Here is a 27625-nt window from a genome sequence, read left to right on the forward strand (position 1 = left end):
CATCTTACTTACCATAAAAATGTGATAACACCAACAGCCCTATATAAGAAAAAAGGAAAACATTAAAAATGAGCAAGTAATAATCTTTTTACCATTAAAAAATCCTTGGCATAGTTCTGAATAGAAAGATTACAACATAAAACAAGCAACATATAATTTCTAATCTCTTTGTCTTCAGATACAAACAGTGCAGCCAGCTTGGTGTTTTTCATCCTATTAATAACTATTGCTTTTTCCAGTTAATCACCCTTCCTCTCTTGAGGAAATTGATGAATATATGGACAGGTTTGGCAGCCTTCTGATATCTCAGCCTACTATCATTCTTCAAGTATGAACTCATACAGAGTATTAATAATTATTCCTATAGAATTGGCATCACGTTTAGCCTATACAATGCTTACACTTTCCAGAATGGCATCAGTGTGTAGTAAGCTTTAGCTGATATTTTCCCTTTCACTTAAGGGGCTGAGGTCAACTGTACTCTTACTACTGTTCAGGCTGAGATTAACTAATTCCGTCCAAGTCCGGGACTGAATTTAGACTTTTCCTGTTATGAATCGCTCACCTAGCTCAGCTGTGGTACTCTTATCCATAATTACAAAGAAGATAGAGTTGTCCTTTATGTAAAAACAACACCCAGAACCTAAGATGTCTGAAACAGTGAGCCTCTACATTCGCTTTCTCGATTTTCCAACACTCTAGTGCCTTACCATATATCAGTGGCAGTTGAAATCGGATCCTGGGAAACAATCTCAGGGGCCACAAACTCCGGGCAGCCATACTTGCTAAACTGCGGCAGGACTGGTGAGAATTCTTGCGCAAATCCAAAATCACATATCTTAATATCGTCCCTTTCTGGATGCACCATTAGAATGTTAGCTGGCTAATTAAAGAAAAAAAAATTACATTACAAGCCTGTCAGCAATAAACTGCACTGTAACTCCTCACAGTAGACTGTGCATTTCTCCTGTCTTTTTTTATATGGAAACAGAGGCTAAGGCCAAAGTCTACAGAAGGGGCCATAACCAAGGTTGGAAAAGTAAGACTGAGGATAAGTCAAGAAGCACTCTTTAGAAGACACTAAATTTGTGTTTTAAAAAGTCTGCCAGGTGTAAGAGGGAAGGAGGTGAAGCTTTCTACAGTTTTGAGATCCTGGAAAAGGACTAGAAAACAATGCTGCGGACCTAAAAAGTAGCATCCTCAGCATATGTGGTTTATTAAACATCAGAGGCCAGATTTAATTTGGAAACTACTGAACCCACCCTGTCTTTGATTTTAAAAACCTGGCTACTTCCTTGGTGACATTGTCACTATGCTAACATTAGCAACACGAACATGCGGCTTTGCAAACCATAAATTACCCATAGCATTGGCCGGAATTTTCTGGCCCAGTTGGCGTCGGGCATCCTGGCGGGTGGGTGGGGGACAATATGACGAGAAGGCCAAAAATCGGTTTCACGCTGGTGTGAAAGCACAGTGGGATCATCCGATGGTGTCTGCCTTGGCGGACCGCGAATTCCACTGGAGGACGGTGTGAACCCACTTTGCAATCTGCTAATGGGATGCAAAGTAAGGTGCGATGGGAATCGTCCCCCCACGCCAGATTTACTGTTACGCCGGCAGGAAAACACGCTAGCCCAGAACACATCTGGGCAAGTGTGATGTGCAGAAGTCGGGACTTACCATTAGGGCCTTGGCTCAAATTGCAGACATCCAAGGAGCAGATGCTGGAGTCCTACAGCTACCGGGCCCTGAAGGAACATGTGCATTGCATGCTGGGTGGATTCTCATGGACATGGCTCCGCTGCAAAGCAGCTCACGGAAGGTGGGAGGTCTCTGTTGATGTCTCAGGTCTGCTTCAGAAGATCACACTCTTGGCCATGGGCTGCTAGGGATGATCGGCAAGGGGGGGGATCGGGGTTAGAGGAAGGTCCAGCTGTGAGTGGGAGAGGAAGGTGTACCTGTGGGGCTGAGGGGTGGGAGAGGAAGATCTAGGTGTTACTTGGAGAGGAAGGTGTGCTGGGGGAGGGGCAGGGGGTTAGGCTGGGGGGAACGAAGTTGTCAGGAGGGGTGAGGTTGGGAGGGGGGAGGTAGGTGTAAGGCGGGAGGAAGGTGTAAGGGAAGGAGTTCGGAGGGGGGAAGGAGTCCTCAGGGAGGAAGATGTCCAGGGAGGCAGGAGCGAGTTTGGGGGGGAAGGAGTTCGGTGGGGGTAAGGAGTCCAGGGGAAGAGGGTGTCTGGGAGGGAGGAAGGTGTCTGGGGGAGGAAGGAGTTCAGAGGGGGAAAGGAGTTTGGAGGGGGGGAAGGAGTCCAGGGGGAGGAAGGACAAGGGTAGAGGAGGGAGCAAGGGGTGGGGGATGTCCGGGTGAACGTGCGAGGGGTCTGTGGAGTCAATGCCTGCCTCCTAGGGAGCGAACAGAGGGTGGACATGGTAGAAGGGAATGGTGAAGGATGGCGAGGGTGGTTTGTGGGGACTCAGAGGCAGACACGGACCTTGGGAGTGGGAAGGAGGAGGTTGGGAAGGTTCAATGTGGATGGGGGTAGGATTCTGAGGAAGGTGGGGAACGTGCACGTTCACCTGGACATCCTGGAAAGACGAGAGTTTGGGTTGGTAGGTGACGGTGGGAAGTGGAAGGTGATGCCAGGGGTTCAGCAATGATGGGGGGAAGGACATGGGTGACTGGGGGATGGAAAGAACAGGGGAGCTGAGCAAAAATCTGACTATGACCATGGCTGTCGAAACCAAAAGTGAGCAGAGCCTTGTGTTGGACGGGCACAGGTGCTGCAAGGGAGTGCAATCAGTGGGTGGGTGGAGATGCAGGTCAGCTCAGATGGACAACTGAAAATGCAATGAAGATGCTCAGGACAGCGAGATGAGTGTGTTTGATGAAGGCTCCGCGTGCGTGGGAGGGTGCTTGCATGAGGCTCTGAAAGGCCCCGCCACACATACATTTCTCCCTCCACAATCAGTTGTCGTCTGGCTGCGTGCAGCTGAACTGCCAGTGGGCAGGGAGGGGGGCATGCAGTGTGAGGACTCACAAAGCCTGTCAATGAAGCTGAAAGATAACATTACACATTATTCAGTGAAAGTGACAAAATGTGTTCACTCATGCGATCAGTTGTTATCAGAATTTCTTAACTTTTCTAGGCTTACCACTTCTTCTAGGTGCTGCCCTGACATCCGAGGCAGGGGTGGAGACAGCCTGGGCAATGGTTTGCTCTGCTACCTCTGGTGACTTCAGCATGCGTCCTCTGGAGAGGCAAGACCTTGTGCACCCTGGCTTGCTTTGGCTGTCTTCCTGTGGGCCAGCTAATCACTCTGCGGTGACAGAGGGTCACAGGAAAAGGGGACTCAGAGGGAGCAGACAGCCTCAGGTTCCTGAGCGGATGACCCAGGGGTGTCCAGCCACTGCTCCTCCTCTCTTTGAGTGCCCGAAGACACCGGCCTGACTCCTTGAGGGTAAGGAGCACCTGGAGGTTGCCACCGCAGGAACCGAGCCATGGCTACTGCGATGCAGTGCAGGTTTGCGCACATCTCTGTGTTCTCCTGGATCAGGGTCTCCATGGCATCTGCCATGCTTCCCATGGAGACCTCCATACCTGCACATGTAGGCACCAACATCAGACAGCAGGTGGATGCATTCCGACTCGCGTACCACTTTGTTGAGGGCTTCCAACAGCCCTGCGCGATGTTCCTGCGCCTTCTGCTGACTCTCCATGATGAGTTGGAAGGCCGAATCCAGAAGCTTGTCATCTGACTCAGACCTCGCAGATGCTTCTTCCCCAGCAGTTCTCCGAGTTCCGGGAGCTCAGTTGACTCTGCCTCCTCCTGTTGCGGACACATGTCCATGCGATGACCACCAGATTGTGAATCTGAGCCTGCTCTCTAGATCTAGGGCCCACTGAGGTGTGTGTCTCTGCACTGGTGGAGGGTGTGGGTAAGTGCTATGACGGGTCTTCCAGGCTGCTTATTTCCAGCTCTTCAATGGAGGAGGTGTCCTCTTGGCTGGAGGTGAGGACATGGATGGAGCTGAGGGACTGGCTGACTGAGGGCATCGGTCGCTTGGCAGAGCTCCCTGTGAACCAAAGTAGAGATAATTAATGCATGGCAGCAGAGTCAAAAACAGAAGAGAGAGCATTCACATTTGCTTTGAGAGAGGGATGATGTGGTGCAGGATCCTCACGTGGGTGTTCGCCACCAATCTCACTGTCGCTGCAGGCATGGTTCACGCCTTCACCAGTCAGCACGATGGCACGCTCCTCAAAGTGAGTGAGGGGCCTAATGTGGGCTACTCCACCCCCAGTCTGGGACCTGTCCCTGCTGTTGTGAGCCAGCTTCTCCTGCATGAAAACAGACGGAGAGAGTGTTGCCGACCCCTTATTTTTAAACAGCAACCCCTAGTTCTAGATTCTCCCACAAGAGGAAACATCCTCTCCACATCCACCCTGTCAGGAGATATGAGCCTAATGGAGATGTGAGGGTGTGTGTGAGAGTTAGTCATGTTGTCCCTTGAGGTGTAAGATCCCTGTGGGTGTGTAAGTTGAGAGTGATGAGGTGGTTGACTTGCCCTGGTGGAACGGATGAGAGCATTCATCCTCTTCCAGCACTGGATGGCTAACCTCCTCTGTGCTCTGGGCGCACTGACTACCGCTGCCACTGCGTTCCAGGCCACATTGGTGACTCTAGTGGACCTTCTGTGGTCAGAATGGGGTAAGAGATTGCAGTGCCTTCCACTGCGTCCAGCAGGCACTCCAGAAAGGTGTCACTAAATTTGAGGACTACCATCTTCTTTGCTTTTGGGGTCATCTGTCACCTGGAGCAGTCCTGGTCTGTAGGAATGAAGTAGGCATGCGCTGTGGCGCGCTTTAAATATGGCGCCCAGAACAAGGAAGCACTGAGGTCATGGCGGAGCGGGTAAATCCGAGCAGCGATCCAGCCTGTTTCCCGTGAATACATTATGAGTGAGGCGGGACACGCTGGGAACGGGACAACATTACATGAAAACCCGCCATTGCAGCCAGCGGGTAAAACTTTTTCCCCCCTGCTACTGCACTTCTTGCAAATATGGGACGATTCTGCAAAAGACTAATTAAATTGATGTGAATAACAGCTTTCGCATTGATGTAAAAAGACAGAAAAAGCCAGTGGCGAACAACTGGTGTCTCACATGTAAATAACACTGCATGTAATCTTTAACTGCAAGTGAGTTGCAACGTGTTAAGATCTATACTGACCTTTGGAGCTGTAAACCGTGCTCAGCATTATAACCCAATTCAGAACTCAGAATTCAGTCGCTGGCAGGCCCCTTTATGAGGTATCCATTGGTTGAAAATGGTACCCTTCCTGTTGAATATGGAAGGATCACTGATATAATATACAGGCAGGCCTGTAAGTTGATGCTTCGCACTCCTGAGCAAAACAGATTGGAAGCTGCTTCCATATACAGGATAGGATCCTGCTCAGGTTGTAGGGCTACATTTGCACTAGGTGGTGAGCAGTGTAATCGACAGTCCTTAAAAAAAAATGATCAGAGACTGTTTTAAACACAAGCTTTTGGATGGGACAGGGGGAGTGGGAATGCTCCTTCGGGCCACACAAAATGCCACCTTCTGCTATCAGCCAAAGATAGGGTCCCCCAATGCTCTCCCCATCCCCCATTTAGTGCAGGCTTCTGACTTGGCTGGCTCATGAAGTCACTGCTTTAAGGCTGCCTGGGTTGGGGAGCTGCTGTTACTTTTTATTGCTGCGGCCCTCCTGCTAACTGTTTTGAGCGGGCGCAGTGGACGCAACGCTGACTCAGGCTCAGTTTGGACATATGCTTAAAATTGCGTCTTTCATCTCCTTTCATCATCGGTACTGCTGGAAACTCCACTAAAACTGAATGAAGAAATTATTAGCAATCAGCATGGATTTACGAAAGGGAAATCATGCTTGACAAATCTACTGGAGTTTTTTGAGAACGTAACTAGTAGAGTTGATGAGGGGGAGCCAGTGGACGTGGTTTATTTGGACGTTCAGAAGGCTTTCGACAAAGTCCCACATAAAAGATTAGCATGTAAAATTAAAGCGCATGGGATTGGGGGTAGTGTATTGAGATGGATAGAAAACTGGTTAGCAGACAGGAAACAAAGAGTAGGAATAAACGGGTCTTTTTCCGAATGGCAGGCAGTGACTAGTGGGTTACCGCAGGGATCGGTGCTGGGCCCCCAGCTATTCACAATATATATTAATGATTTGGATGAAGGAACTAAATGTAATATCTCCAAATTATTTGCAAATGACACACGCTGGGTGGAAGGGTGAGCTGTGAGGAGGATGCAGAGATGCTTCAGTGTGATTTGGACAAGCTGAGTGAATGGGCAAATGCATGGCAGATGCAGTATAATGTGGATAAATGTGAGCATATCCACTTTGGTAGCAAAAACAGGAAGGCAGATTATTATCTGAATGGCTATAAATTGAGAGAGGGGGGATGTGCAATGAGACCTGGGTGTCCTCGTACACCAGTTGCTGAAGGTAAGCATGCAGGTGCAGCAGGTGGTAAAGAAGGCAAATGGTATGTTGGCCTTCATAGTGACAGGATTTGAGTACATGAGCAGGGATGTCTTGCTGCAATTATACAGGGCCTTGGTGAGGCCACACTTGGAATATTGTGTGCAGTTTTGGTCTCCTTATCTGAGGGAGGATGTTCTTGCTATAGAGGGAGCGCAGCGAAGGTTTACCAGATTGATTCCTGGGATGGCGGGACTGACATATGAGGGGGGATTGAGTTGGTTAGGATTATATTCGCTGGAGTTCAGAAGAATGAAGGGGGATCTCATAGAAGCCTTTAAAATTCTAACAGGACTAGACAGGGTAGATGCAGGAAGGATGTTCCCGATGGTGGGGGAGTCCAGAACCAGGGGTCACAGTCTGAGGATACGGGGTAGACCATTTAGGGCTGAGATGAGGAGAAATTTCTTCACCCAGAGAGTGGTGAGCCTGTGGAATTCGCTACCACAGAAAGTAGTTGAGGCCAAAACATTGTATGTTTTCAAGAAGGAGTTAGATATAACTCTTGGGGCAAAAGGGATCAAAGGATATGGGGAGAAAGTGGGAGCAGGCTATTGAGTTGGATGATCAGCCATGATCAAAATGAATGGTTGAGCAGGCTAGAAGGGCCATATGGCCTACTTCTGCTCCTAGTTTCTATGTTTCTATGTTACTGCTGATTCGAGATATTCTCTCATTTACTGTAGTTACAGCACAAATGAAAACATGGAACCCCTTGAGAAAAACTGTTGGTGGAATCGTCCCAAGTTTGCACTAAGTGCGGTAGTGGACGGGTAAAACAACATTTTACCTGCTGTCTGTCCACAATGGCGGCTTTTCACGCTTTATTGTCCCAAAGCAACCACATTAATTATGCATTCATGGGAAACACACCTCTTCCATAGCGGGCGGGCTCTCTTTGCCTGCCACGCCATCACCTTGTCGTTTCAACACGCAGGTGCCATATTTAAAGTCCAGCCGCACGGACACCTCTCAGTTCTTTCACCCCACGACTGCTGCATGGAAGATATGACCCCAAAAGGCAAGAAGACTGCAGCCCCCAGGTTTAGTGACCTGTCCCTCGAGCACCTTTTGAATGCCGTGGAGGCCCGCTGTGATGGCCTTTACCCCGCCCTGGGGACAGAATGGTTAGCTCCATCACCAGTCCAGCATGGGAGGCGGTGGCAGCAGTGGTCAGTGCCAATGTCCTACAAACAAGGACAGCCACAGTGCGGCTACAGGATGAATGGTCTCATCCGTTCCGCCAAGGTAACTCACTCTTTTCACCACTCTCAACTCACACACTCACAAACCTATCACACATCCATAGGGATCTCACACCTCAAGGGACAAAATCACTAACTCTCACACACATCCTCGCATCTCCATCAGGCTCATATCCTCTCGAGCTCGTGTCCTCATCCCATCCATGCAGGAGAAGCCTGCTCACATCAGCAGGGAGAGGTCCCAGACCGGGGGTGGAGTGGCGCACATTAGGCCCCTCAATCACTTTGAGGAGTGTGCCATCGCACTGACTGGTGAAGATGTGGGCCGTGCCTGTGGCAGAGGTGAGATCGGCGGCAAATAACCAACCGAGGATCCTGCACCACATCATCCCTCTCTCAACACAACTGTGAGTGTTCTCTCTCCTACTTTTGACTCTGCTGCCAAGTGAGGTCCGGGTCAGATGGTGGACCTCTGGGTTAGGCCTTCCAAGTCATCCTGGACAAGGTGGGGGGGAAATCACGTAGAGCAGTTGGAAGCCCTCAACAGAATGGCTCACGAGTCAGAGGATGCCTCCGCCTGCTCTCTGATGAAGTGGCGCCCACATGTGCACATATGGAGATCTCATGAGGAGGATGGCGGGTGTATTGGAGACCCTGGTTCAGCAGGATGCAGAGATGAGTGCCAACCTGCACTCTACCGCAGGTGCCATGGGTGATTTCCTGCAGTGGCAACGTGGGGAAACGGGGCACCTCAACATCCCTCCGGGTGCTCATGCCACGCAATGAGTCTGGTCAGGGCCCTCGGGCACCCGAAAGGAGCAGGAGGGCTGGACATCTCGGGGTCATCCACTCAGGAATCTCAGAGGATGCCCACTCCCTCTGAGTCCCCTTTGTCTGTGTGCCCCTCAACCTCATCCTCTGTCACTGCTGAGGGAGCAGCTGGCCCACGAGGGATTCTAGAGGGAGAAGCGTGTGTGTGGCGGCGTGTGTGTGGCAGATCTAAGCTCTGCAGTCCCGCCACAAGCAGTCGTGAATGGTGGTGGACAATTAAACAACTCAATGGAGGAGGATGCTCCGCAAATACCCCCATCCTTAATGATGGAGGAGCCCAGCACATCAGCGCATAAGATAAGGCTGAATTATTTGTTACAATCTTCAGGCAGAGGTTCCGAGTAGATGAACCATCTCAGCCTCCTCCTCAGGTCCCCAGCATCACAGATGCCAGTCTTCAGCCAATTCCATTCATTCCACGTGATATCAAGAAACGGCTGAAGGCACTGGATACTGCAAAGTCTATGGGCCCTGACAATATTTCTGAAGGCTTGTGCTCCAGAACTTGCCGTGCCCTTAGCCAAGCTGTTCCAGTACAGTTACAACACTGGCATCTACCCAGCTATGTGGAAAATTGTCCAGGTATGCCCTGTACATAAAAAGCAGGACAAATCCAACCCGGCCAGTTACCGCCCCACCAGTCTCCTCTAAATCATCAGTAAAGTAATGGAAGGGGTCATCAACAGTACTATCAAGTGGCACTTGCTTAGCAATAACCTGCTCACTGTTGCCCAGTTTGCATTCCACCAGGGCCACTCAGCTCCTGACCTCCTTACAGCCTTGGTTCAAACGTGGACAAAAGAGCTGAATTCCCGAGGTGAGGTGAGAGAGACTTGACATCAAGGCAGCATTTGACCAAGTATGGCATCAAGGAGCCTTAGCAAAACTGGAGTTAAAAAACTCTCCACTGGTTTGAGTCATCCCCAGCACAAAGGAAAATGGCTGTGGTTGTTGGAGGTCAGTCACCTCAGCTCCAGGTCTTTACTGTAGGAGTTCCTCATGGTAGTGTCCTCAGCCCAACCATCTTCAACTGCTTCATCAATGACCTTCCTTCCATCATAAGGTCAGAAGTGGGAATGTTCGCTGATGTTTGCACAATGTTCAACACCAGTTGTGACTCCTCAAATACTGAAGCAGTCCATGTCCAAATGCAGCAAGACCTGGACAATATCCAGGCTTGGGCTGGCAAGTGGCAAATAACATTCACACCACCCAAGTGTCAGGCAATGACCATCACCAACGTGAGAGAATCTAACCATCGCCCTTGACATTCAATAGCATTGCCATCACTAAATACCCTGCTATCAACATCCTGGGGTTACCATTGACCAGAAACTGAACTGGAACAGCCATATAAATACTATGGCTACAAGAGCAGGTCAGAGGCTAGCAATCATGCGGTGAGTAATTCACCTCCTGACTCCCCAAAGGCGGTCTACCACCTATAAGACACGTCAGGGGTGTGATGGAATACTCCCCACTTGCCTGGATGAGAGCAGCTCCCACAACACTCAAGAAGCTTGACACCGTCCTGGACAAAGCAGCCAGCTTGATTGGCACCACATCCACAAGCATTCACTCCTTCCACCACCGATGCACAGTAGCAGCAGTGTGTACCATCTACATGTAGCACTGCAGGAATTCACCAAGGTTCTTCGACAGCACCTTCCAAACCCACAACCACTACCACCTAGGAGGACAAGAGCCCAGATAGATAGGAACACCATCACCTGGAAGTTCCCCTCCAAGTCATTCACCATCCTGACTTGGAAATATATCGCTGTTCCTTCACTGTGGCTGGGTGAAAATCCTAGAACTCCCTTAATAACAGCACTGTGGGTGTACTATATCACTTGGACTGCAACGGTTGAAGAAGGCAGCTCACCACCTGCTTTTCATGGACAACCAGGGATGGGCAATAAATGCTGGCCCAGCCAGCGAAGCCCACATCCCATGAATGAATTTTAACGAAAAGCCACAACCCTTTTCCTTCGCGGCTGTCATGGTGAACAGGCACATTCCCTTCCTTCCTGAAAATCCCACCCCCATCCACATTAACTCCCCCCTCCTTCGCACCCCCAGGATATGTGTCTGCCTCCAAGTCCCACTAACTGCTCACACCGTCCCTTCTACTGCTACCGTCCAACCCTCACCCTCCCACCCTACCACCTCACTCTGCCCTCGGTCATTCTCACCATTCCCTCATACCACGTCCACCCTCAGTACGCTCCCCAGGAGGCAGTAATGGACCCATTAGACTCATCCCTTGCATGTTCACCTGGACATCCCAGCCCTCTGGACCCCTTCTCCTCGAGAACCCGTTCCTCTCTCAGGACCCCTTTCCCCCGGAACCCCTACCTAGCCCCGGAACCTCTTCCCTGCCCAGAACTCCTTCCCCCATCCAGATCCTTCCCGCCCCAGAACCCCTTCCCCCCTGGAACTCATACCACCATAAGAGCATAAGACGTAGGAGCAGAAGTGGGCTATTCGGCCCATCGAGTCTGCTCCACCATTCAGCGAGACCATGGTTAATCTGATAATCCTCAACTCCACTTTTGGCTTCCCTATTATCTGCTGAACTTGCATGTTAGCTTTTTGGGATTCAAGCACGAGGAATCCCAAATCCCTCTGTTTTGCAGCTTTCTGCAGTGTTTTTCCATTTAAATAATATTCACCTCCTCTATTCTTCCTGCCAAAGTGCATAAACTCAAATTTTCCCACATTATATTCCATCTTCCAAGTTTTTGCCCACTCACGTAACCTGTCTATATCCCCCTGTAGACTCTTAATGTCATCCTCACCATTTGCCTTCCACCTATTGTTGTGTTATCTGCAAACTTGGCGATAGTGCATTCACCTCCCTCATCTAAGTCATTAATATATATTGTAAATAATTGTGGCCCCAGCACTGATCCTTGTGGCACTGCGCTAATTACAGGTTGCCATCCTGAAAATGCCCCCTTTATCCCAACTCTCTATCTTCTATTAGTTTGCCAATCCTCTATCCATGCTAATATACTACCCCTAACACCATGGGCTCTTATTAAGTAGCCTTACGTGTGGCACCTTATCGAGTGCCTTTTGGAAATCCAAATATATTACATCTACTGGTTCCCCATTAGCTATCCTGCTTGTTATCTCCTCAAAGAATTCTAATAAATTCATCAGGCATGATTTCCCCTTCATGAAGCCATGCTGACTCTGCTTGATAATATTATGCATTCCTAAACGCTCTGCTATTACATCCTTTATAATAGACTCCAACATTTTCCCAATGACAGATGTTAAGCTAACTGCTCTATAGTTACCTGTTTTTTGTCTCCCTTTTTGACATTGGCAGTTTTCCAATCCTCTGGGACTTTTCCAGAATCTAAGGATTCTTGGAAGATTACTACCAATGCATCCACTATTTGTGTAGCTACTTCCTTTAATATCCTAGGATGCAACCCATCAGCTCCAGGGGACTTAACGGCCTTTAGCCCTATTAATTTCCCCAGTACTTGTTCTCTAGTGATATTTATTTCCTCCCCCACTGTTGCCCCTTGATTATTTAGTATTTTTGGAATGCAGTCTTCTACTGTGAAGACTGACGCAAAGTATTAATTCAACTCCTCTGCCATTTCCTGGTTCCCCATTATTATTTCCTCAGCCTCATTCTCTAGGGGTCTATATTTACTTTGGCCACTCTCTTCCTTTTTATATATTTAAAGAAGCTTTTATTGTCTGTTTTTATATTACTTGCTCGTTTACCCTCAATGTTTATTTTCTCCCTCTTTATTTTTTCTGGTCATCTTTTGTTGGTTTTTTAAAATTTTCCCAATCCTCTGGCTTACCACTAATCTTTGCCACATTGTATTTTTTTCTTTCAATTTGATACTATCCTTAACTTCCTCAGTTAGCCATGGTTGGTTTATTCCCTTTCTAGAATCCTTCTTCCTCATTGGAATATATCTTTGTTGTGAGTCACTATTTAATTAAATGCCTGTCATTGTTCATCAACTGTCATTTCTGCTAAACTGCTTTCCTAGTCCACTCCAGCCAACTCTGACCTCATTCCTTTAGCACATTTGTTTCCAATCCATGTTTCTCACTCTCAAACTGAATGCTAAGTTCAACCATGTTATGGTCACTGTTTCCTAGGGGATTTACTCTGAGATCATTTATTAAACCTGCCTCATTACACATTACGAGATCCAAAATAGCCTGATCCCTGGTTGGATCCACAACATATTGTTCTAGGAAACTGAATACACTCTATGAATTCTTGCTCGTGGCTACCTCTGCCAATTTCATTTTACTAATCTACATGAAGATTAAAGTCACCCATGTTTAATGTACTGCCTTTTTTACATGCCCTCATTATCTCTTGATTTATTCTCTGTCCTACAGTGTAGATACTGTTAGGGGGCCTATAGACTACTCCCACCAGTGTCTTCTTCCCCTTATTATTTCTTACCTCCACCCATATGGATTCTACATCTTCTGATCCAAGGTCATTTCTTGCTATCGTACTTATTCCATCTTGTACTAACAAAGCTACCCCGCCACTCTTTCCTTCCTGCCTGTCCTTTCAAAAAGTCTCATACTCCTGAATATTTAGTTCCCAGCATTGATCTCCTTGTAAACACGTCTCTGTAATGGCTATAAGATCATACCCATTAACTTCTTGCGCCGTTAATTCATTTATTTTGTTCCGAATAAAACGTGCATTTAAATAAAGTGCCATTAATTTTGCCTTTTTACCATTTTTTCCCCCCGACCCTATTTGCTGCTGTTTTTTTTACTGTTTATACACTCTGTCCCTTCCTCTCAAACTCTGGGTATCATTACCTAAATAACTACCCTGAAATACTGCCATATCCTTTTGCTTTGTAATCGTACATATCCCCTCTCCAGAACCGCCCCCCCCCCACCCCCACCCACTATTTAGTTTAAAGCCCTCTCTACAGCCCTAGTTATTTGATTTACCAGGACACTGGTCCCAGCACGGTTCAAGTGAAGCCTGTCCCACTGGAACAGCTCCCTTCTACCCCAGTACTGGTGCCAGTGCCCCATGAAATTAAACCCATTCCTCCCACATCAATCTTCAAGCCAGGCATTTAACTCCTTGACTTTATTTACACTCTGCCAGTTTGCCTGTGGCTTAGGTAGTAATCCCGAGATTATTACCATGGAGGTTCTGCTTTTTAATTTAGCTCTTAACTGTTCAAATTTTTCCAGCAGAACTTCCTTTCTAGTCCTATCAATGTCGTTGGTGCCAATGTGGACGGTGACAACTGGATCCCTCCCCCCGCTACTCCAAGTTCCTCTCCAGCCCTGAGGAGATGTCCTTAACCCTGGCACCGGGCAGGCAACACAGCCTTTGGGACTCATGCTCACGGCTGCAGAGAATAAAATCTGTCCTCCTAATTATACTGTCCCCTACCACTACTACGTTCCTGTTTCCTCCCCCCACTTGAATGGCCCTCTGTACCACAGTGCTGTGGTCAGCTCACTCATCCTCCCTGCAGTCCCCACTCTCGTCCACACAGCTTGCAAGAACCTCGTAACTGTAGGTCATTTGCAGGGGCCAAGGCTCTTCAAGCGCCACCCCCAGGGTCCCCATGCCTGCTTCACCTGCAGTCACACCCTCCTGTCCCTGATCACAGACCAAATTTGAATTACCTAATCTGAGAGGTGTGACCGCCTCCTGGAGCAAAGTGTCCAGGTAACTTTCCCCCTCCCTGATGTGGTGCAATGTCTGCAGCTCGGACTCCAGCTCCTCAACTTGGATCCGAAGTTCCTCGAGCTGCAAACACTTGGTACAGATGTGTTTGCCCTGGATCTCCTTGGTGTCCAGCAGCAACATATCACTCGTCCTGCCATTGCTATTGTATTTTATTTAATTTATTAATTAATTACTCTAGTATCCCTGCTCTTTACACTTGAAGAATCCCCCGCTCTTTACACTTTATTGTAATTAATTTTTACACCAGTCTTTATCCTATACTTAACAAGCTATTTTTTAAAAAAAGAGAAAAAGGCTAGAGACCTAAACACAAACTAAAGACGTATTTTTACTTTAAAGCCTAGAAATACTCACAAATCCTATCACCAATCAGCTGCTCTCCGTGCTCTTTTCCCTCTTGTGCTTTTTAATAGTTTCTCCTCTCTCTGCGCTTGTTAATGACCCTTCCCCACCACCAGAATCCCTTCCCCCTCCTCCGGACCCCTTCCCCCTCAGAACTCCTTCCCTCGGAACACCTTGCCCCGGAACCCCATCCCCCGCCTTAGGCCTACCACCGCCCCCAAGACTCCCCCCATGCTTAGTCCTTCGCCCTTCCTGACTCCCTCAGGCACCCTCACTTCTTCCTCCTGCTTTGCTCCTTCCCCGTTCCTGACTCCATCCTCCACCCTTCCTCCCCTCTCCACACTCCTTCCTCCCCCCGAGACTTCCTTCCCCCTCCCAACCTCCCCCCCAACACCTTCATTCCCCCCTCCCAACCTCACACCCCTGACACCCCTTCCTTTCTGAGTCGATCCTGGACCTTCCTCTCTCACCCCCTCAACCATCATCCGTTGGGAGCATCATAGACGTCTACAGCACAGAAGGAGACCATTCAGCCCATCGTGTCCATGCCGGTCAACAAAGATCTGACTACACTAATCCCATTTTCCAGTGCCTGGCCCATAACCCTGGGGGTTATGTCAATGCAAGTGAATATCTAAATACTTCTTAAATGTTATGAGAGTTTCTGACTCAACCACCCTTTCAGGCAGTGAGTTCCAGACTCCCACCACCCTCTGGGTGAAAAGGTTTCTCCTCAACTCCCCTCTTAGCCTTCTACCTCTTACCTTAAATCTATGCAAACTGGTTATTGACCCCTCAACTAATGGAAAAAGTGCCTTCCTATCCACCCTATCTATGCCTATCAGGTTCCCTCTCAGCTTTCGTTGCTCCAAGGAAAACAACACCAGGCTATCCAATCTTTCCTCATAGCTCAGAGCCTCCAGCCCAGGCAGCATTCTGGTAAATCTCCTTTGCACCCTCTCCAGTGCAGAGGAGATTTAAGAGGAGAATCAATAGTGACTTTCCAACTTCCACGAGCTGTTTTGCAGCAGAGCCATGTCCATGACAATTCACCCGGTATGTCATGGGCGTTCCTCCAGTGTGCTACTGCTGTCAGGCTCCAGCATCTTCTGCTCCTCGGATGTCCGTGACGTGAGCAAGGCCTTGGTGCTAGGTCCCGAATTCTGCACGTCACAGTTGTCAAGAGGTGTTCTGCACCGGTGTGTTTTCCCGCCGATGTGGACAGACGATCCAGCGCAGGGGGAGGAGTGGGGTCTGGTGGGCTAGCCTCATAATGATATGCTGATTTTTACAATGAGGTTCCTGATGTCCGATGGCAAGGAATGCAGCCCGTCATTGACGGGCTGAGCGGATGATTGCAAACTGATTTCATGACGTCATGAAACTGATTTTTGTCCTTCTCGCCATATTGTCCACTCATGCCACCGAACATGCCCGACGCCAGCGAGTACAGACGGTTCTGCCCAGTGAAATGAAAGTGTAATCAATGGTTTAATATGTTGAAAGGAATTAAGCCTTACTTTTATGTCAAGGTGTAGTATATTGCTGTCATGGAGATACTGGACCCCTTCCAAAATCTGCTGGATATAGTACCTAACCTAGGCAAAACAATAAAATATGAAAGACATACAGTCAAATATTGATCACTGTTAATTGAGTAATGGATTGAAGATGATAAATTTCCTTGTATAAATTAATGTGTGGTGATTTATGACATGCCACCAATTGAATCTCACAAACTCAACAAGCATATTAAAAAGTCAATCCTTAAAATTTAAAAAATACACACACAAAAGGAAATTACATAAAATTTTAGAGTCAATCAGTGAACAGAGATCATGGACCTATTGCTTTTTTCATTAAAATGTCTTAAATTACTGGTTAAATTGGGCACTTTCATTGTCTTCAATTATTTAACAACACGCAACCTCCAAAGATAAAAAAGGAGGCTTTGAAAAAGTATGTCTACAGGACATTGAGTATAACATTCCACAATTGAATTCTTGGATGAATTTCAGTTGAATTCTTCAAACAGGCAAATATTTTTCTTACCCTGTAATAACTAATTCTCCTGGTTCCTGGTCAACTAAAGGAAGCCACCTAGATTGAGAACTGACAGTACTGTACAGATCCACCAGGTTTGAAGGAAGGATTATCAAGTAAACACAGATTGGCTTGTCACACTATCCCCTCACTGTTGCATCTTCATTTGGATCCGGATGAACAAGGAACATAGAAAGTTCAGGACCAGAAAAGGCTCTACAGTGCATATTCTGGGATTAAAATTTCCACCTCTCTCAACCAGATAACACAGCCCTGTTTCTATTGAGCACATGACTATAGAATCAAAAAGGGTGGTAGTGTGGTGAATATTACACTGATGCAATATAGAATGTTCTTCAAATCTTAAAGAATATCAGTGTATAGGAAAAATAGAGATCTCTTTAATCTGCATCTGTTCTGTTCTGTAACTTTATTCTAACACTAGATCTACTAATAAAATCACCAAATCTTATCGCATAAAAACAGTCTATTTGGCTCATTGAATCGGTGCTGCTGATATTTTCCATACAAGTCACCTAGCCTAATTTTTCCTCTTCTGTTTCCTCCCCATATCCTTAAATATTCTTTCTTTTTCAAGCAATTAAGTTCCCTTTAAAGTAGTTCATGGGTTTAAATTCAGCTGCAATTTGTGGCAGACAATTCTGCGTTCTAAAACCTGTGTATAAGAAAATCTTTTCTCACATCTCCATTCATTTTTTTCATGGTTATCTTAAATTTGTGTCCTCTTGCTTTCACCTTTCACTACTTACCTTATCATAACTCTGCCTGACCTTGAAGGCTTATTAGCCATCAACAACTTGCATTTATAGAGCACTTCTAATATACAGAAATGTTTCAGGATACTTCACAAAAGGCATAAGGAAACAAATGCCAAGCTAGAAAGGGAAAGGTGAGGGTGACTAAAAGCTTGGTTAAAGAAATGGTCTGCCAGTAGCTTTCAAGTTGAAAAGATTTTAGTTGGATACAGCCGAAGGGAGGGTGAAGCAAAGAAGTCCAGATTCAGGGGAAAATAATGTTTGGGAGAAGAAACAAGGCTGACGTAGATATGGTGATGGGTGGGGAGAAACCATAGGGGGATTTAAAGATGGGGGTGAGGGTTCCAAATTTAATGTACTGAGTTTCTATGCTCAAGGCAGTAAATAAACACAAGTTTCTGCTGTTTATAACCAAGAATAAAAACTTTGGTGAAACTTGTGACAATGTGTGACAAAGGAAGAGAAGCCATTTCTAGAGATAAACTGGCTATGTCTGGATATGTACGAGATAGCACGTACAGTGAGGTGGTCACACTACAGGCAAAGAGTGCACAGGCAGAAAGGGAATTGGTGACCGCCAGATAGAATAAAAGCATGAGGCAGGTAGTGCAGGAGTCTCCTGGGTCCATCTTCCTCTCCAACAGGTTTTCCATTTTGGATACTGATGGAGGAGATGGTTTTTCAGGGGAATGCAGCAAGAGCCAAGTCCATGGCACCATGAGTCTCTCACCTGCACATAGTGGAGAAAAAAAGAGTGGGAGAGCAATAATGATAAGGGATCCGATCATAAGAACATAAGAACTAGGAGCAGGAGTAGGCAATTCAGCCCCTCGAGCCTGATCCAATTCAATACGATCATGGCTGATCTCATTTCGGCCTCAACTCCAATTTCCCGCCCTCTCCCCATAACCTTTCAACCCATTACTAATTAAAAATCTGTCTATCTCCTCCGTAAATTTATTCAGCGTCCCAGCATCCACTGCACTCTGAAGTAGTGAATTCCACAGATTCACGACCCTTTGAGAAAAATAATTCCTCCTCATCTCTGATTTAAATCTACCACCCCTTAGCCTAAAACTATGGCCTCTCGTTCTAGAATGCCTCACAAGTCGAAACATCCACTCCACGTCTACTTTGTCTATCCCCTTTAGCATCTTATATACCTCAATTAGATCTCCTCTCATCCTTCTAAACTCTAGCGAGTATAGGCCTAAACTGCTCACTCTCTCCTTATAAGACAAGCCCCACATCTCTGGAATCAATCTAGTGAACCTCCTCTGAACCATCTCCAATGCAACTACATCCTTCCTCAAGTAAGGAGGCCAAAACTGTGCACAGTACTCCAGGTGCGGTCTCACCAATGCCTTGTACAGTTGCAACAACACTTCCCTATTTTTATACTCGATTTCTTCAGCAATAAATGTCAAAATTCCATTTGCCTTCCCTATTACCTGTTGTACCTGCATACTAGCTTTCAGCGATTCATGCACGAGGACACCCAGATCCCTCTGCACTGAAGCATTCTGAAGTTTCTCTCCATTTAAATAATAAGTTGCCTTTTTATTCTTCCGACCAAAATGGATAACCTCACGCTTATCCACGTTAAACTCCATCTGCCAAATTTTGGTCCATTTACCTAACCTGTCCATATCAATTTGTAAGTTTCTTATTTCATTGCAACTTACTTTCCCACCTATTTTGGTGTCATCTGCAAATTTAGCTATAGTACCTTCTATCCCTGAATCCAAGTCATAATATAGATTATAAATAGTTGGGGCCCAAGGACTGAATCCTGTGGCACCCCACTCGTTACAGCTTGCCATCCAGAAAAAGACCCATTTATCCCGACTCTCTGCTTTCTGTTGGTTAGCCAATCTTCTATCCAAGCTAATACATTACCCCTAACTCCATGTGATCTTATCTTGTGTATTAATCTTTTGTGTGGCACCTTATCAAAGGCCTTCTGGAAGTCCAAATATACTACATCTACAGGATGCCCATTATCCACTTTGCTTGTCACATCTTCAAAGAACTCTAGCAAATTAGTCAAACACGATTTACTCTTCATAAAACCATGCTGACTCTGATGGATTGCATTTTGACTTTCCAAATGCCCCATTACTACTTCCTTAATAATGGATTCCAACAATTTCCCAATGACAGACGTTAAACTAATTGGTCTATAGTTTCCTACTTTCTGCCTCTCCCCCTTTTTGAATAAGGGTGTTATATTTGCATTTTTCCAATCCACTGGAACCTTTCCAAAATCCAGGGAATTTTGGAATATTATAGTCAATGCATCCACTATCTCCGCTGTCACTTCCTTTAAGACCCTGGGATGTAGGCCATCAGGTCCTGGGGACTTGTCACCCTTTAATCCCATTAGTTTGCTCTGTACTTTTTCTCTGGTGATGGTGATTGTTCTAAGTTCCTCCTTCTCTGTACCCTCTGCACTACCTGTTACTATTGGGGTGGTGCTAGTGTCTTCCACTGTGAAAACTGAGGCAAAATATTGATTAAGCATCTCTGCCATTTCTGCATTCCCCACTATTAACTCCCTAGTCTCATCCTCCAAGGGACCAACATTCACTTTAGCTCCTCTCTTTCCTTTTATATACTTGTAGAAGCTTTTGCTATCAGTTTTTATATTTTGTGCTTGTTTTCTTTCATAATTGACCTTTGCTGTTTTTATTTTTTTTTAGTAACCCTTTGTTGATCTTTAAAAGTTTCCCAATCTTCCAGCCTGCCACTGACCTTTGGAATTTGGTATGCCTTAGTTTTTGCCTTTATGTTGTCTTTAACTTTCTTGCTTAGCCGTGGATGCTTTTTCCTCCTCTCCTTCTTCATCTTTCTTCCTCTCTGGAATATATTTTACTTGGGAGGAATTGAATATCTCCTTATATATCTGCCACTATTCATCAACTGTCCTACCTTGTAGTCTTCCTGCCCAGTCCACTAGGGCCAAATCTGCTCTCATGCCTATGTAGTTACCTTTGTTTAACTCCAGAACACTAGTGTGGGATTCAAGTTTCTCGCTCTCAAACTGAACTTGAAATTCTAGCATGCTATGATCAATCTTCCCTAGAGGATCCTTTACTATGAGATCATTAATTAATCCCATCTCATTACACAAAACCAAATCCAGAATAGCCTGCTCCCTGATTGGTTCCACAACATATTGCTCCAGGAACCAATCTCTAATACACTCTATGAACTCTCCCTCAAGGCTACCCTTGCCAATTTGATTAGTCCAGTCTATATGCATATTAAAAACACCCATGGTTATTGCTGTGCCTTTCTTACATGCTCCCAGTATTTCCTGGTTTATACTGTGCCCTATTGCTGAACTACTGTTTGGGGACCTATAGGTTACTCCCACCAGGGACTTCTTTCCCTTGCTATTTCTTATTTCTACCCAGATTGACTCTACGTCTTGCTTTCCAGTGCCTATATCATTCCTCACTATAGCACTGATATCTTCTTTTACTAACAAAACTACATCACCTCCTTTCCCTTCCTGCCTATCCTTCCGAAACACTGAGTACCCTTGGATATTCAACTCCAAACCTGTTCTCCCTGTAACCACGTCTCAGTAATCGCCACCAAATCATACCTATTTATCTCTATTTATGCTGTTAACTCATTAGTTTTATTCCAAATGCTACGCACATTCAGATACAAAGCCTTTAAGTTTGCCCTATTGTCAATTTTCTCTGCTTTTATATGATCCTTTGGTGCAATATGGTGTTCACACACTCTGTCCCTTCCTTTCACTTTTTGGTAACTTGTCACTAACCTGCACTCATACCCTCTCCTTAAACTTTGATTTTTTACACTTCCATGCAACTGAACCCTCCCCGCCACTATTTAGTTTAAAGCCCTATCTACAACCCTAGTTATGTGATTCACCAGGACACTGGTCCCGGCATGATTCAAGTGGAGCCCATCCGAATGGAATAGCTCCCTCTTTCCCCAGTACTGGTGCCAATGTCCCATGAATTCGAATCCATTTCTCCATGGACCATGACAACACCACCGAACATCAAGCCATTGTTTCCAGGACTGTCACTGACCTCATTTCTGGAGATCTTCCCTCCACAGCTTCCAACCTCATAGTCTCCCAACCACGGACAGCCCGCTTCTACCTCCTTCCCAAAATCCACAAACAGGACTGTCCCGGTAGGCCGATCGTGTCAGCCTGTTCCTGACCCACGGAACTCATTCCTTCTTATCTTGACTCTGTTCTCTCTCCCCTTGTCCAGACTCTTCCTACCTACATCTGCGATTCCTCTGATACCCTACAACATATCAACAATTTCCAGTTCCCTGGCCCCAACTGCCTCCTCTTCACCATGGACGTCCAATCCCTCTAAGCCTCTATCCCCCACCGGGATGGTCTGAAAGCTCTCTGCTTCTTCCTTGAACAGAGGCCCGAACAATCCCCATTCACCACCACTCTCCTCCATCTGGCTGAACTTGTTCTCTCACTGAATGATTTCTCCTTAAACTCGACTCACTTCCTCCAAATAAAAGGTGTGGCTATGGGTACCCACATGGGCCCCTGTTATGCCTGTCTCTCTATGGGGTATGTGGAACATTCCTTGTTCCAGTCCTACTCAGGCCCCCTCCCACAACTCCTTCTCCAGTACATCGATGACCATTTTGGTGCCGCTTCATGCTCTCGTCTGGACCTGGAAAAATTTATTAATTTTGCTTCCAATTTCCACCTCTCCATCACTTTCATATGGTCCATCACTGACACTTCCCTCCCTTGACCTCTCTGTCTCAATTTCTGATGATAAGCTGTACACCAATGAACATTACAAGCTCACTGACTCCCACAGCTACCTCAACTACAACTCCTTGCACCCTGCTTCCTGTAAGGACTCCATCCCATTCTCTCAGTTCCTTCGCTTCCATCGGATCTGTTCAAATGATGCCACTTTCAAAAACAGTTCCTCTGACATGTCTTCCTTCGTCCTTAACCGAGGTTTTCCACCCACGGTGGTTGACAGGGCCCTCAACCGTGTCCGGCCCATCTCCCACGCATCCGCCCTCACATCTTCCTCTCCCTCCCAGAACCATGATAGGGTCCCCTTGTCCTCACTTATCACCCCACCAGCCTCCACATTCAAAGGATCATCCTCCGCCATTTCCGCCAACTCCAGCATGATGCCACCACCAAACACATCTTCCCTTCACCCTCCCGGCGGCATTCCGCAGGGATCTTTACCTCCGGGACACCCTGGTCCACTCCTCCATCACCCCCAACACCTCAACCCCCTCCCACGGCACCTTACTATGCAATCGCAGAAGGTGCAACACATGCCCCTTTACTTCCCCCCTCCTCATCATCCAAGGGTCCAAACACTCCTTTCAAGTGAAGCAGTGTGTCACTTGCACTTCCTCAATTTGGTCTACTGCATTCACTGCTCCCAATGCGGTCTCCTCTACATTGGAGAGATCAAACGCAGACTGGGTGGCCACTTTGCGGAACACCTTCCGTCTGTCCTCAAGCATGACCCAGACCTTCCTGTCGCTTGCCATTTCAACACACCACCCTGCTCTCATGCCCACATGTCCGTCCTTGGGCTGCTGCAATATTCCAGTGAAGCTTAACGGAAACTGGAGGAACAGCAACTCATCTTCCGATTAGGCACTTTACAGCCTTCCGGAATTAAAATTGAGTTCAACAACGTCAGATCATGAACTCGCTCCTCCATCCTCACCCCTTTTTGATCCCCTTTTTTCAAATTTTTATTTTTTTATTTCTATATATATATATATTTTCCCCCCACTTATTTCTATTATTATTATTTTAAAAAATTATTTCCATTCATTGTTTTATCCCCACCTTTTAGCCTATTTTGATCTTTTCTCCCACATCGTCCCCTCCCTCCACCCCACCCCACCCCCACTAGGGCCATCTGTCACTTGCTCTTCCTGCTTTCTACTCTTAATGTCACCATTAGCACCTCCTTTAGCCAGTATCACCACCATCAACACCCCTTCGACCTTTTGTTTATGACATCTTTTGCAATCTCTCCTTTGCCTCCACCTTCTATCTGGCCTTCTATCCAGCTTCAACTGTCCTACCCCCCTTAAACAGTATATATTTCACCACATTTTTACTTCTCTTTAGTTCTGAAGAAGAGTCGAAACGTTAACTCTGCCTTTCTCTCCACAGATGCTGTCAGGCCTGCTGAGCTTTTCTAGCAATTTTTGTTTTTCTTTCAAAGAGCTTCCTGGTTGACTGAGTCGAAGGTCTTTATCAGGTCAATGAAGGCCATATAGAGAGCTTGGTTTTGCTGGTCGCATTTCTCTTCGATCTGCCGAATGGTAAAGATCGGATCTGTCATGCCTTGCAATGCTCTGAATCCACATTGGGATTTCTGCAAGTGGAAGTAGATGGTCCGATAGTATTTCGGCAAGGATCCTGCCTGCAGTGGAGAGTAAAACTATGCCTCGGTAGCTGTCACATTCAGCCCTGTTTCCCTTCTTGAAGATTGCGACAACTTTGGCATCCCTTAGGTCTTCTGGGGGGCCTCGCTTCATGCCAGATTTGCTGGAAAAGTAAGGATAGGCTCTGCAAGACTGAGTCCCTGCTAAGCTTATATATCTCAGCTGGGATACCATTCAGGCTGACAGCTTTGTTGTTTTTGGCTTGTGTAATGGCTTGTGAATTTCGTCCAGGGACAGAAGCATGGTCAAGGATACCCTCCCACCTGGGGTCTGAATTGAGTGCAGGTTCAACAAGAAGCTTTTCAGCCTCCAGAAGCTGAAAGCAAGTCTTGCATATGACCATAATGGACCTCTATGTGGATGACTATGTTATCCTGGCGCACACAGAAGATGACCTACAGGCCACCTTTCACCTGTTCAAAGCAACGTATCGAACCCTAGGGCTGCAACTCTCCTCCAGCCAAAACCAGGGCTTGCACCAAATGCCCCCAACATCACAGTTGCAGGTCACCCACTGGAGGCATTCAACCAGTTGCGCTATTTCAGTAGCCACATGTCCCAGTCAGACTTGGAGATCCTACACAGGATCCAATGCGCGAACTTCTCCTTTGGGAAGCTGCTCAGTCGAGTCTTCAGTAGCCATCTCCTAGAGATGGATAAAGGTTGTAGGCTACAAGGCAGTCGTCGTCCCAACCCTCCTCTACAGCTGTGAAACCTGAGTGACCTAATAATGACACTTGAGTAAACTTAAGACATACCATCAGTGCTGCCTATGCGGGATCTTACATGTCGCCTGGATGGACCACGCCATGAACACGAGCATCCTCCAGGAAGCAGACATCCTGAGCATAGAGATGACCATTCTTCCGTGGCAACTGCGTTGGACAGGTCGCTGCATCAGCATGCCAAACACTCGCTTTCCAAAGCACGCTCCCTATTCCCAGCTTGTGACTGGTCAAAGATCACAAGGTGGCCAGTGCAAATGATTTGAAGATACCCTGAAAGCCTACTTGAAGGTCAGCTTTGACCTCAACAGCTAGGAAGAGTGTGCGCTGGAGCGCCAAGACGGCAAGCCCTGCTTCACCAAGGTGTTGAAGCAAGGCGGATGACAAAGGCCAAAGCCGTGAGAGCAAGAAGGAAGCTCAAGAAGGCGCTCAACCCTTCATTGACCATGGATTGACTAACTGACTGACATGACTGACTGCCGATGTGGAATGTGGATTTTAAGATTTTTTTTCCCCTGCTAATGGTGTTTCTCCCCTAGCCTTTTATCTTCCCTTTTCTACCTCTTTTACCTTCCCTTTTCTACCTCTTTTACCTTGCACTGACATCGCCTCTATTCCTTCCTGCCTTTCTCTCTTTCTCGTCCCCTTTCGTTTTCTCTCTCACTACTTGAGGACTCCATGCTAAGCATCCTCCTCACTTTGAGGGACTGCTAATTTTTTAAGGTGCAGTTTCATTTCCTATCCATAATTCCAAAATGTACACTTCACGCTTTTCTGCATCTGTTGCCTATTGATCTATCTACATCCTCCTGTAGCCTTTTACAATCTTTCCCAAATTTTGTCATTTCACCAGAAAATGTGAGTCTTCCCTCAATTCCTAAACCTGGATAATTTATATGTAAGGCAAATATTACATGGCAGTACTGTCATTTCCCACCTTAGTGAGCACAAAAAAACAATAAATAGCTGCAATTGATCAAAAACAATCAAGAGCTAATCTCAGATCTTTGTCCAGATGGAATTTGGGAATAAACTCTGGAGACTCTGCTCTTGACGTGGAATGTGGATTAGGAAATCAAGTGTGGAAGTTAGTGTACCCAATTCATGGTGCTTTTGACTTGCTGGCCACTAGAAAATTGGGAGGACAGTCAATGAGACATACATTTTCTCTGAACCTGATTCTCAAATTTCCACTAACGTCTGTCCTGTTAATAATTTGTCGAAGTAGACATAGGTTCTCATCCTCTCCTAAAACACCCTGGCCCTTAGGCCAGCTCAATTCTTTACAAGGGTTATATCTGAGGGAAGGCTGCCAAAATCCTGGCACATGCCTAAAGTTAAAGGCCAAAACCAGGCAAAGACCCAAAATTAACATCAAGCTACCATCCAATTTCCCTCCTATCAATCAGTGTGCTTCAAGATAGTAGAGTGCCTAATCCTACAGTAGATCAAGCCAGAAGTGGAGAACATCCTGAGTAAGGACTAAGCAGGCATTTGACAAGGAGGAAGCACATGTGATCAAGTGTTCGCATTAACCACTTTAATTGAAAATGGCTTTCAAAGGAATCTCAAAGCAGGAGTCATTTTCCTTGCCCTCACTCCAGCATGTGATACTGTCTGGCACATTGGCCTATCCGTCAAAATATCAAGAGTTCTCCCTCCGTGGGTTAGTGATGCCACTGAATTGCTACTCTGGAACAGATGGTTCAGGGTGTATATGGGTAACAAAACTAGCCTGGAGGAAACAGATGAATGGGCTACCCCAGGACTCTGTCTTAGCCCCAGCCTTGTTCAACTTGTACACCAACGACCTACCCCAACCCGATCCCGGAAGTTTATCTATACAGATGATATCTGCTCTGGGATACAGGCTCGGTCTTTCCCTGAGCTGGAAGACACATTAAACAATGTTATTGCAAAGCTGGCCAACTACAGCAAGGCATGGTGCCTACAATTGAGAACAAGTAAAACAATCTCTAGCACATTCACAATGCCAGTACTAAGAGGGAACTGTTCATTACCCTGGATGGCCAGAGACTGAAGCATGATTCCCCACCCTGTTTATTTAGGCATCATCCTTGACCAAGCCCTCACATACAGACAGCACCTCATCAAGACTGCAGAAAAAATTAATACCCGTAACAACCTCCTCAGTAAACTGGCCGGTACCTCATGGGATCACAGGCCAAGACCCTAAGGGCATTTGCTCTTGCCATTTTGTATTCAACTGCAGAATACTGCGCCCCTATATGGTATCAGTCTGCCCTCACCAAACTTACTGATGTACAACTCAACTCAACAATGTGCATCGTCACAGGTACTCTTTGACCAATTCACCTGCCCTGGCTCCCACTCCTGAGCAACATTGTCCCCTGTCATATTGGAAGGGTAATTGGAACTAACAAGCTACTGGAGAAGTACTACTCCAACCCAAGCCTGCCTTTATTCAATGACCTCCTCAACCCACCAGCAGAATGCTTTCCCTCAGGCCGCCCATATGGTTAACCCTACCATGCTGAGGAGCAACAGCTGAGGATCTATGGCAGGAGGAATGGAAGGAGAAAACATCCACCAGAAACCACTCTCTCATTGTAGACCCCATTGCTCGCCCATCCGGCTTTGATCTCCCAAGGTGACAGTGGGCCCTTTTAAACTGTTTCCAGACTGGCCAAGGTCTCTGTGCAGACCCCAACATCAGTAGGGTCGCCAAGACCATCCTGGCTGAAACTGTGGTGCAGTCCAAGCACTGACTCATATTGTCAAGGAGTGTCTGCTCATCTGACTTGAAGGCGGGCTTAAAGAACTCCATTTGGCAACTGACAAGGCTATTGTTTGGCTCTGTGACAATGCACATGGTAAATAAATAAATAAATTACATTTAAAGGTGAAAATAAATCTTACCTTGGTTTCTGCAACTATATTCTTTTTGAACAAATGGTCCAACAGTCCTTCATTAGAACAC

The 27625-nt window shown here is 46.5% G+C and overlaps 1 long non-coding RNA gene across 1 annotated transcript; it reads right to left on the reverse strand.

Moving 5' to 3' along the window:
* Positions 1-780: 780 nt before the first annotated feature.
* LOC144676425 (uncharacterized) lies at positions 781-27625 on the reverse strand. The gene is made up of 3 exons (XR_013575330.1): positions 27565-27625; positions 16178-16255; positions 781-883 (listed from the first exon to the last, which is right to left on the reverse strand). It is a non-coding gene; the product is annotated as an uncharacterized LOC144676425 (long non-coding RNA).

This window comes from Cetorhinus maximus, chromosome 3 (assembly GCF_964194155.1).
Source record: "Cetorhinus maximus chromosome 3, sCetMax3.hap1.1, whole genome shotgun sequence".
In the NCBI taxonomy this organism is placed as follows: Eukaryota; Metazoa; Chordata; class Chondrichthyes; order Lamniformes; family Cetorhinidae; genus Cetorhinus; species Cetorhinus maximus.